The following is a 13,150-nucleotide window of genomic DNA, read 5'->3' on the forward strand; positions in this document are numbered from 1 at the left end:
CTTCAGCTCCAGAATTTCTATTTGGTTCCTTTTCAAAATTTCTATCTCTTTATTTTAAACTAGTGGCCCGGTGCATGAATTCGTGCACATTGAAAGGAAATTAATTAGAAGAAGTATTTTATGTGCCCTTTCTCTATAATAAAAGTGTCAACCAAATTCACGATCAACAATGACAGATCAAAACACACACATGAGATTGGTACCACTGAGAGATTTGTATGTATCACCCATGCGCAAGGCAATGTTTATTTTTAAATTGCCAGTGCATGTCATATGTACCGGACGGTCAGTCGAACAGTCGGACGGATGTATGGTAGGGGAGATTATATATATATATATATATACACACGCACTGGTGTGGGGTGGCCTGTGGGGATTGGCCCGCTGTTGGGAGCATTGCTCATCCCGGTCTGCCCAGCAGCTGTGGACCCACCCTCTGAGTGGCTGCTCCCTGGTCTGGCATCTTCTGTGGAGCCAGAGCATTTGCCTCTCCAGGGAACCCAGTTGGGGCTGGGCCCAGGGAAAATAGCACTGAGAGGTGGTGCAGTAGGCAGCAAGCAAAAACCTGCCTCCCAGCCTCCGGAGTCAGCTCTGTGAGCCTGGTGGTGGCACTGCATGGCCTGCAGGCATCCAAAGGACAGGCCTTAGTCCCGCAGCGGCCACGAACCCGCCTCTGGCCTCCAGGGTCAGCTCTTCAAGCCCAGCAGCAGCAGCGCTGCACAGCCTGTGGGCGTCCAGAGGAGGCAGCAGAGAGCAAGGAGGAGGAGCCTGGGGCGAGGAGACAACAATCACAGCCCAGGTTCTTGCCCATTGGCCTGGGGTTCATGGTGGGATCAGCTGCTCATCCTGGTCAGCTGAGTGGCGCTCCCACTGTGGTAGCACACTGACCACCAGAGGGCAGCTCCTGCATTGAGTGTCTGACCCCTGGTGGTCAGTGTGTGTCATAGCGACTGGTCAACCAGTCATTCTGGTCATTCTGTTCTGTTGCTGGGTTTTTATTATATAGGATAGATTATGTATAACAGGATATTGTAAAAATTAAGTTATGAAATTTTTATTAAAACATATCTTACATACTACTATATTGGCTGGGCCACAAAAATATTCATTGTGGGCCACATGCAGCCTAAGGGCCATGAGTTTGACATGCTTGGTGTACTGTACCCTCAAAGGGCCAGTTTGAGCTCCATTATGAAGTGCCAGCACTTCTGCTCACCCAAGTGAATGGTATCTGCAGGAGAGGAGCAGGGCTACCAAGACTTGTCCAAACAATTTCATTCCAGTTTGAACTTGTGCCCATATGGATTCTTGACCTTAAAACTCTACAGGAACCCAGCAGTCATTTAGTCATGATTGTCAGTGATCATGATCTGACATAGCCAGTCATGAGCTATATGGCAAGTAACTTGTCATGGGTCATATATAAAGTACCACAGTCCAAATGGCTTGCCTCTTAAAAAATAAATAAATGGGAGCATATATTATTATAATACTGTCACTTGTGTTCATTTGTATTCTAATATACTCTCATGAATAATAGAGCAGAGGATGGCATTTTAGCTGGGCTTTGGGACTGTCACACATCCCACAGTCTACCTTACCTATTCCTCAGCTTGTGGTGAAAGATCATTACCAGTTCTGACAACTATACATTATGGTGGTGATTTTATAGTTATTGCCACAATTAATTATTTTCCTTCAGTAGCATGTAGTTTCTCACATACTACTGAAAGTCTACAGGAAAAACAAACTATGTTAAAAATAAAGTTAACCACATTTACTTAATTTTTTCCTTATGTAACAGCAATTTTAATGATTAAAAATTCTTTAATTTTTTTTTTGTATTTTAAAAATGCTTTTATGACCATTGTAGCACAAATATTTTTAGTATTATTTGTCTTACTTCAAAAAATACCAAGAACAAAGACAGTGAGCTGGGGGAATCAATTTGCCAGGACAGAAAAACCGCATCACCCAAACCTCCTCATTGGAGGGTTGGGGGGTGGAGCAGGAAAAACATTGAGACAGAGTTGTAATCCAGTACCTCCCCTACACACATATTCACATGTGTTAGAGTTGTTTGTTCTTTTCACTTCTTCTGGGCATAACCAGGAGAAGGGCAGATCAGGACCAACACTGGCAGGGCTCTGTAAACTAAGTAAAACTCCAGGTAGACCCATTGGCATGCAGCCAGTATACACAGTGCCACAGGCAAAACTGAGTCAGGGTTAGGAGCCAGGGGCTTCAAGTCATTTGGCATAAAAAAGGTGGCCGAGAACAAATGACAAAGATCCAGGTAGGAAGACCTGTTTTGGTAAATAGGTCCAAATTGTGTGTGTGTGTGTGTGTATACACACGCATGTATGTGTTAGGGGTCTTAAAAGGGTACTGTTTAGTTAATAAAAGCTCAGAGTCAAGATAGATAAGGGTAGCTCATAAATGATTAGATGAATAGTTAAATGGATATATAAATTGATTCATGAATGGATAAATGGGTATAATGAAATTAGAATTGATGGTTGATATGACAGATGAGTGGATAGTGTACAAAAGAATGATTAGTTGGATGAATGGATAAATAAACAATTGGATGGATGGATAGATAGATAGATGAATGGACAATCAAACTGACGGATTGATGGATGGACACAAAGATGAACTAATGAATGAATGGATGAATGAATGTATAAATGGATGGATGATATGGTAGGCAGAATAATCGTCCCCCAAAATGTCTTAATCCTTGAAATTTGTGGATCTGTTAGTTAACATGGCAAAGGGGAATTAAGCTTGCTAATCAGCTGACCTTGAGATGAGGAGGTTATCTTGGATTATCTAAGTGGGCCCAACGTAATCACAAGTATCCTTATAAGAGGAAAGCAGAAGGAACAGTCAGAGAGATTTGAAGATGCGATACTGCTGTTTTTAAAGTTGGACGGAGGAGCCTTGAGACCAGGGATGCAGGTGGTTCTAGGAGCCAGGAAAGGCAAGGAAACAGATTCTCCTCTAAAGCCTCCAGAAGGACTGCAGCTCTACCAACATTTTAAGACCCATTCTTAAGACCCATTTTGGACTTCTGAACTCTAGAACTAAGTTTGTCATTGGCCACTGCAGCAATAGAAATGGATGAATACATCAGTGGGTAAGTAATACATCAGTGGGGAAGATGAGTAAGTACCTGGATGATTCAATGAGTGAGTGATAAATGGATAAATACATAGATAGATGGGTAGATGAATGGATGTATGGGAGGATAGATGAATAGAAACATGAATAAATGGTTGGTTGGTGGGAGAGGGGATAAAAGAAAATGTGTTTCTCCACTCATAATGCTTCTCACACCAAATGTGTAGTTTTTCCCTCACTTTAAATAATTCTGATACTAACTTCCTAGGGTTGGCATACACCCCACAAGTTAAGGGCTCATCCCCACTAGACTGCCCTCCACTTCAGATACCAATCACAAGTAGTAAGTTTCCAGGTTACCCACACTTCTGTCCAATTTAGATGAATCGGGGCTTCCCATGACCCTCTCCTTTGAGTTTGATAATTTGCTATAACAGCTCACAGAATTCAGAGAAATGCTGTACTTATATTTACAAGTTTATTATAAAGTATATTGTAAAGTCTACAAATGAACAGTCAGATGGAGAGGTACACAGGGTGAGGTCTAGAAGGGTCCTAAGCATAAGAGCTTTTGTCCTGGTGGATTTCGGGGTACACCACCTCCCAGTACATGGATGCATTCCCCAATCCAGACTTTCTCCAAACCCCACAATTTAGAGATTGTTAAAAAATATTTTTACTGATTTCAGAAAGGAAGGGAGAGGGAGAGAGAGATAGAAACATCAATTATGAGAGAGAATCATTGATCCTGCAACGTGGGCATGTGCCCTGACCGGGAATCGAACCTCTGACCTTTTGTTCATAGGTCAATGCTCGACCACTGAGCCAAGCTTGTGGGGCCATAGTTTAGAGATTGTTATGAAGTTTCAGCATATATGCACGATTGACTATTAACTCAATCTCCAGTCCTTCTCCCCTCCCCAGAGATGGGGGCAGGTAGAGCTGGAAATTCTGAGCTTCTAATCATGGCTTGATTTTTCTGATAAATAGCCCCCATATGGAAGCTATTCAGGAGCCCACCAAGAATCCTCTCCTTAGGACAAAAGATATTCTTATCGCCCAGGAAATTCCAAGAGACTTAGGAGCTCTGTGTAAGACACTCTATCACCTCACCACTCAGAAAATTACAAGGGTTTTAGGAAGTCTATGTCAGAAACTGGGGTAGAGACCAAATATATTTCTTATTGTGTCACAGAGAGATATATAAATGAATAAATAGATACATGAATGGATAAATTAATAGATGGACACATGGGTAAATGAATGGGTAAATAGGTGGGTGGAGGATGAACAGATAAGTGGATATATAAACACATGGAGAGATAGAATATGATAGATACTTGGATAGATAAATGGTTTTCTGGTGAGTGGGTGGACAATACATGGATTAGTATCTTATGCTTAAAGACAGAAGCACTACCTTTAACCAGAAATGTGGATGTTGGCCAGTAGGGAAGTTTCCAATTAGAAAGGGGCACATCCAAATAGACCAGCGGTTCTCAACCTGTGGGTCGCGACCATTGGAAAACACTATGCTTTAATGATGTTCAATTTGTAACAATGAAAATACATCCTGCATATCAGATATTTACATTACGATTCATAACAGTAGCAAAATTACAGTTATGAAGTAGCAACGAAAATAATTTTATGGTTGGCGGTCACAGAGGTACACAGGGTGAGGTCTAGAAGGGGAACTGTATTAAAGGGTCGCAGTATTAGGGGGGTTGAGAACCCCTGAAATAGACTATAAAGTGAGCACAAAGCCTCGAGCAATAAGCCTCCATCCTCTATGATGAACAGTTTAAAACAAGGAACCTTGCTGCCGTTTTGGCTCAATAGTTAAGAGTTTGACTGTGGACTGAAGGGTTGCAGGTTCTATTTCAGTCAAAGGCACATACCCAGTCAGGGCGCATGTGGGAGGCAACCAATTGATGTGTCTCTCTCACATTGATGTTTCTCCCTCTCTGTCTCTCCCCCGCCCTTCCACTCTCTCTCTAATAAATAAATAAATAAATAAATGGAAAAAATATCCTTGGGTGAGGATTAAAATAAATAAATAAAAATAAAACAAGAGCCCTTTGCACTTGATGGTATCTCTATCTGGAATGTAATACTTTTTCTTCAAGTAATTCTACTCATTCCCTGCATCACAGTATAAGCACTGCTTTCTCAGGTAAGCCTTACTTAAAATGTGTTTATAGTATAGCGTACCTCCCCTTTGCAGCACTTGTTAAAATTTCAATTTTACATTTATTTGTATGACCATGTAATTAGTATAAGTCTATTCCACTGGACAATAGCTCCACAAGGGCAAGGATCCAAGTGTTTTTGCATACCATTTTATCCCCATCCCTGAAGTCATGCTTGCCCCATAGAAAATGTGCTTTTTTGGATGCGTTGGAACCTTCCTGTGGCATTCCCAGTCAAATCATCAGGAAAGATCTTGATGGGTTGCCAGGGTATTATTGATGCCCTGGCAACTAAGTCTGGCTTTACTGGTAACAGACTTTGACCAGGAATGTGCTCCTCCAAAAGAGAAAAGCCATCCACTGAGTTCAAGTCTTTCTCTGACCTAGAGAGGCCAGAGACTGGGTTAACTATCTCTTTGCCTTAACTCAGATCCTCCTCACTCAGTGGTTCTGGAACCAGCAGCCTCTCTGACTTGATGAGGCCATCTAGCCATCTCCCACCCCGACCTCCGTCAGTGCCAGCTCCTGCCATCTGCCCCTGCCCTGCTCCAGGCCGACAGATCCAAAGACCAGACTGTGGATGGACAGCTAACACATCTTCTGTCACTCTGGTCATCCTTTTCTCTCATCCTGTTAGTTTCACTTTGACCTTTACAGTTATCTGCTAGGCTTCAGTTTGAGCTTTATCATCTATTCCTTTCTGTGCCTGAGAGAGCGGCACCCAAATCCCAGCTGTGAGTGAACTAGTTGTGTGCTTTGTGCAAGTTATGTAACCCTTCTGAGCCTGTTTCCTAATCCAAGAAATGGATGCAATAAATATATGTCTCAGGGAGGTTGTGGCGATTAAGTATGATGATATAATGAAGCATCTAGCATGATGACTGGCAACAGTGAGTGACAATCAATTATTAATTCCCCTTCTTCCAAGTTTTTCCCCTCTTGTTTCTTCCTGAGGCAAAATGCAATCTCCCTTTCTATTTTCCACTTTTCTGTCTCCAGAACACTTTCTAGTCCTCATAAAAATAGCACTACATAAAAAACAAAATTGCACAGTATTTTTATATCCTCCAAATAACTCCATTCATTTATAGACTGGTCAATTTTAGTTATTTGAGCATTACTAAGCCATCTGAAACTGGTAAATAAAGTTCTATATTCACATTCAGGAAATAAAGAGCTAAATAAATACTTTGGAGGCCGGTAAGGGAAAGACATTTTCCTGGAGGCCTAAGACCTTATGTGGAATGTGTCAGCCTATTGCTGCTGCCTCTGGCTAGAAGACAATGGACAAGAAACCCTTTATATTTTAAATTGGACACAGCAGCCATGAAGCTAGTGGAAGAATGGAGGCCTACATTTCCTGGGAAGAGAGATTTGGCAGGAGGTCCCTGTGAGTTACCCACAGAGTGCTCATGTGTGTAATTTAATGCTGAAGATTTGAAAATTCAGAAAGAAATGAAGAAATTAGTTGGAAAGGAGTTATCAATGTATTTTTAGAATAGTTAGTGGACTAATTAGGTAATAGTGAAGATATCTAAGCTATAGAGAGATGTCCAGATGGGGTCATATTCAGTTATTACAAAGACTAGCACAGAGAAAGCAGATGGTCCAGAAACCATTCTGATTTCATGACTTTGGTCAAGTTACTCCATTTCGTTGGGCCCCCTTTTCTGCATCTGTAAATTAGAAACTAGTATTGTTTATAGCATATACATTGTCTGGCTATTAAACAGTCCATTAAGTCCAGTATGGCTCAATGGTTGAGCATTGACCTATGAACCAGAGGTTATGGTTTGATTCCTGGTCAGGTGCTGGGGTTGACCAGCAGCCCCTGAATGATGGATAAATGGATTACTCTGACACAACATTTGCTGTGAAAGAGAGGCTAAGGGACGCCTTGGCCAAAGGAACCAGGTAGCCTCGATTGCCTGCCTCCTTAGCCTTTTATTGTAACAGCAGTTTGAAATAAAGTTTATCTTCTAGATACAATCAGCAGGGTAAGTAACCTTGGGAGGACACATGTGTTTGTAGTGTCTTTTAAGCAAGGACACCCAAAAGATTAAGCATAAGGATTCCAGTAAACACCTAGGGTTCTGCATGTGCACAGACTTGTTTGGAAAAGTCAAGGAATAATTTGGGACGCCGCCTTTGATGCTCCCCTAATTCTCCCCTAAGTTGGAATTCCGATAAACAGGGCAGGTGGCCTTCCACACACTTTGTTTTTCTCAGAATGTCCTCCTTACAAACTTTCCAACCAAGTCTTATGTGCTCCCCAACAGTCAGGGCACATGCCCAGAATGGGTTGTGCAGATTCCATCCTCCGTGTGGGGCGTACAGGAGGCAGCCAATCAATGATTCTTTCTCATCATTGATGCTTGTATCTCTCTCCCTCTCTCTTCTGCTCTGAAATTAAAGTATGTGTGTGTGTGTGTGTGTGTGCATATATATTTTTTTTAAAAAGGTCTATATGAATTAACTCAGCCTAAAGTCCAACTCTCAAACTTACAACTCAGGAACCCAGTTAATAAATTTTCAATGAGAAATTTAGCTTTTGAAAAGACTAGAATGCTCAGGTCTGTGTGATTTGTGCATTTTCTACCTGGCCTCACATGTATGAGAAACTTAGAGGCAGAGCAGTGAGACTCAGAGGATCTAAGTGTAACCCCAAGGCAGCAATTTCATACTAGGGATAGCCTTTCCCATGCTGTGTATTGTGAAACTTAATCCTCTTGACTCAGCTAAAAAGGAAAACATTCCCGGACCAGCGTGGCTCAGTGGTTGAGCATCGACCTATGAACCAGGAGGTCACAGTTCCATTCCCAATCAAGGCACATGCCCCAGTTGCAGGCTCAATCCCCAGTAAGGGGTGTGTAAGAGGCAGCTGATCAATGATTCTCTCTCATCATTGATGTTTTTATCTCCCTCTCCCTTCCTTTCTGAAATCAATAAAAATATTTTTAAAAAGGGAAACATTCATTGATGAATTTGACCACTTACATTATATATCTGGGTTCTCCACCAAGCTCAAACAGGGGTGTCCTCCAGAGCAGAAACCATGCTCAGTCATCTTTGTGTCTCCAGTGCCCAGCACTGACTGATGAATGGATGACGGTGCTCCTGAACCTGAGGTCTCTTCTCCCCATCCAGCCTGTACCCATCCTCACAGAGCTATCCCTAACATGAAATTGCTGGCTTGGGGTAGCATGGACTAAAACCACTTTCCATTTAGATCCACTGAGTCTCACTGCTCTGCCTCTAAGTTTCTTATTATGTGTCTTCCTATGAAAACTTGGCTTCCCACATACATGTGAGCCCAGGGAGAAAATGCACGGATCATACAGACCTGCTTTAGCTCTCAGTCTGATTTGTTTCTTTGAATAATTTGCTTCCTTCTCCAACTTCCTGTGAAGATTGGTTCCCATTCAATCTTGCTATGAGGGCCTGATATATCTTTTGCTTTGTATTACCTGCCAGCTAATTCCGGCTGCTTGGTGGGAGAATCTCGGAGCCCGGACTTTACTGAGAACCCTGCAACCCCTTAAATCCTACCTGAGCTGGCAGTTTCCCCAATCTGGCCATATTCCCAGGATAAGTTCAGGACCAGGTCCTAAATCTTCTGGCCATCCCCATTGCCTTATAAACATAAGGCCAGGCCTCCTCATGACCATAAGATTAAAATTTTGGTTCCAACTTGACCCTCTACCATTCTTCCCACCTCCTACACCACTTCAAGCATGTCAGAAAGCAGATGAGCTGAGTTATGCCTGGGCCAGCATCACCATCATGAGCGAAATCAACAGAAAAGGAAATTAGCTCATTCCGCAGAGAGGCACTTAGAGCAGGCAAGCAGCCTAAAGTTCCAGGCAGGCCAGGCAAAGAATCAGCTAGACACAACTATGTCCTCTCAGATGTTGCTATTCTTTGGTGAGAAGTGCTCTCTGTGCCAATCTTTATAGATCCATTCACACACAAGCAGTCCCTGGCATTGGGAAAGGGCCATGTCCCCCTCCTCCCCTGCCTGTCTCTAGGACCCTCATTTTTGCACACCTCCTCAAGATGAGCTGCTGGATCAGATAACGGGGGATGTGTGTTCTGAGCTCTAGGGTGAGGATGTTTGAGAGTCATAACTGAGTTAGTCTCTAAATACTCACTGACACCCAGGATAGATCAGCCTCAAACATTACTACGTCATCATTCCTGCCCCCGAGGGTTCATGGTCCCTCAGATGAGGATGTTTTAAAGCATTCCAGATTGGGCTCTTGTAGACAAAATACAAGTAGAGACAAAGAAGTCCAAACAAAGCTCCCTTGTGTGCAATGTGGTTGAAAGGAGATAGCATTGGCCAGAGGGCTGGGAGAGCAGATTTCACTTTAAGAATTACCTTTTGCGAATCAGATAGCTGTGGTACAGAGGAAGTGAGGTAGATGAAGCTGAAAAGCTAGGTTACAGAAGAGGGCTTCATTTTGAAGACCAGATCGCTATAGCAGAACAGCAGAAAATTCACTGAGCTCAGGAACACAGGAGAAGGAACACACCTGGGAGTGAAGATGACATGCTAGGTTTATACAAGTTGAGTCTGGAATGCTGAGTTAGAGTGGAATCCATTAGATCTGTGTACTTGCTACATCTTTAGCTTCCCTGAGCAAAGTGGCTACAGAGCTTAGGCCTTGCAGGACTCTCTGCATGAGTCCTGATTAAGAGGACTAATCACACCATCTTTTGGGTAGATGGGATCCAAGAGATCAACTAAAACAGCAGAGTGACCTTCAAGTTTGGAGAATCACAAAGAGAAGGCTGCAAGTAGAAGCAGCGAGGCAGCAAAGTCACCAAGCAGAAGAGACTGTAGGGCAGACAGAAGAAGCCTGGCATAAAGCTATGACCCTGTGAGGGGAAATGGTTGAAAGGGGGGGAGAGAAATCAATACACCCACCAGAGGGAGAAGCCATGAGCTAGAAGTAGAGATAGAAAGGCATGAAATCATGAGCATGGTGAAGTGAAAAAGGCGGAGAGCAATAGTGCTCATTTCTCAGGGGGTCACGGGATGCCTGGAAAGACAAGTATTTTCTGTTCCTCCACAACTGCTGGCCTTTAGGGAGAGATGCAAGTCCACTCTCCCTGACTCTGCCTCTAAGCAGGAGGCGTACCAATATGGATGGGCCAAGGCCAGGACGCTAATGGGGTCACATGGCTAAGAGTTAATCTCGCTCTTTTGGGGCTACATGGCTACGGGTTAATCTCCCTCTTTTGTGATGAGCTCTTTTGTGAAATTCTCCCTTTCTTCCTCTCATGTGGCTGTGAAGGGAAATGGCCCGAGTCTGTGTTTCCAGACCATCAAGGAAAGCCTGGAGTGGGTGGATAAGTCAAGATCTACTGTGGATGCCTGGCCAGCCAGCATGGCTCAGTGGTTGAACATCAATCTATGAACCAGGAGGTCATGGTTCGAATCCCAGTCAGTGCACATGCTCAGGCTGGGTTGTGAGCTCAATCCCTAGCACGGGGCGTGCAGGAGGCAGCGATCAATGATTCTCTCTCATCATTGATGTTTCTATCTCTCTCTCCCCCTCCCGTCCTCTCTGAAATCAATAAAAATATATTTTTTAAAAAAGATCGGCTGTGGAACTTAAGATCTCTATCTTGCTCAGTATATTTGTCCTTAGATTGCCACTTTGTACCACTGGAGTGGCGAGTGAGGATGCGCCCCATCGTGGGAATAGAATAAAAATGCTGTTGAATCATTTGGGGTTTCTGGTGTCCAACAATAGACAGCATACCCAGTGATCCTAAAGAGAAAGGAATTTATTGGAAGAATCTTAAATAGCGTATGAAAATGATAGGAATGCTGGAAAACTGGCCTCAGAAAAGACAGATAAGCTCCTCCTAAAGAGACAGTCCCGTTAGGTTATTTTTGCCAGTTCTGCTGCCACTGAAAAAATACCTCCATTGTGCTGGGCTCTGGTTTCCTCCAAATAGAATGGGTGCTCAGATGCTGAGCAGCCAAAAAATGGTAAATGTTCTCTTCTGAGGTCAGTTTGTTCTCCCTCCAGCCCAGGTCAAAGAAATCCTCACATTGTTCAATTCAGCACAACAATAGGCCACAACCCCAGAGAAAGACTTTCTGGTCTTGTTCTCTTTGAAAGACTTGGGGAGAAGGGATGGACAGTGGTGGCTGTGGCAGCATGGGTCTCAGGTCTCAGGAAATTCAGGGCATCCTCCAAATTCTGTTATTCTGAGCATGACTTGACTCATTACAGTTGGCGATTGTGGCCAAGAGAGCTCTAAGTGGAGACCTGAAGAGTGAATAGGATATAGGGGAAGGCTATGCAAAGGCTTATTCCAGGATGTGCAAAGCGTTGGTGTGTTTAGGTATAACTGACATTGATTCCACATGGCTGGGAAGATAAGCAAAGGGGATGGTGGAGTGAGATGCACAGGAGAAGAAAGAATATTAGGGGGTTTGGATTTTATCATGAGGGCAGTGGGGTACTATTGATATATTTTAAGTTGGGAAAAGACATGACAACATTTGTGCTTTAGGAAGGACAACTGACTTCTGTAAGAATGTTAGTTCCATGAGGATGAGGACTTTGTTTTGCTTATCACCGTATGACCAGCACCTAACACATAGTAGGAGCTTGTCATAACAATTATAAAATGAATGAATGCCCGGCCAGCTTGGCTCAGTGGTTAAACAGGGACCTATGCACCAAGAGGTCGCAGTTTGATTCCCAGTTAGGGCACATGCCCAGGTTGCAGGCTGGAGCGTGCAGTAGGCAGCTGATTCTCTCTCATCATTGATGTTTCTCTCTCTCTCTCTCTCTCTCTCTCTCTCTTTCTCTTCCTCTCTGAAATCAATAAAAATATATATTTTAAATGGTGAATGAATGACCACTGTGGAATTGTCATCAGTTAGAAGGTGACTATGTAGTCCAAATATTATTAATAGGTGGTCTGACGTTTAGTGATGGCTGTGGGGATGGAAAGAAGTGGCCAGATTCATGGGATATTTGAGTGACAGAATAAATTAGATACTGCTTGAGGTATAGTGATGCTGGCAGGGGTAGCAAAGTATCAAGGACAATATCCTGATTCCTTCCATAGACGAATGGCTGGGGATCTATCACCTGAGAAAGGGAACCAGAAGAATAGGTCTGGGGTAGAGATGAGCAAATTAATGTGTTGACCCAGTGTTTTAGGCATCTATGGAATGAACATTCAGGTAGAGACTTCCACTGGGAAGTTCATTACAAGAGAGGTCCCTGGGGAAATCCACCCACACCCATATGGATTACATGTGAAAATTTAGCAATCCCTGTGAGCAGTGCTAGAGTCTGTGCCAGCTGGGACACTGGAGCCGAGGATGCTGAGACTCTGAAATCCCATGGCCCAGACTCTGGCCCCATCTTTGCCATTAAACATTTATGTAATAAACATTGAGGGCCTGCTTTGTGCCTTCGCCTGATGTCTTCCCTTCCATATCACATCCCCAGGCTCACTGTTTTGTTACAACTGCAGGAAGGAAGGTCAGCACTTCTCTTAGGGAGACTGAGCCCAAACACTGCAGCAGAGCCTCTCTCAGAATTATGTAAGCTACTACAGCATGCGGGAGCCTCCATTTCAGCCAGCACAGACCGATGAAACGGACTGCTCAATTCACAAAGTCCTTGTATTGCTTTTATATTTAAAATTGCAAAACCAAATTAAAACAAGTCACCTAACAAAATGTTTGTACATATTCTGACAACTCCTTATGTATGTAAGAAACAGAATCCTGTTTTCTCATTGTGCCGCCCCCATTTCTCCGGGCTCTGACGTGAGGCCAGCCTGCCCTGCAG

The sequence above is a fragment of the Myotis davidii genome, unplaced genomic scaffold (assembly GCF_000327345.1).
Source record: "Myotis davidii unplaced genomic scaffold, ASM32734v1 scaffold199, whole genome shotgun sequence".
NCBI classification, from domain to species: Eukaryota; Metazoa; Chordata; class Mammalia; order Chiroptera; family Vespertilionidae; genus Myotis; species Myotis davidii.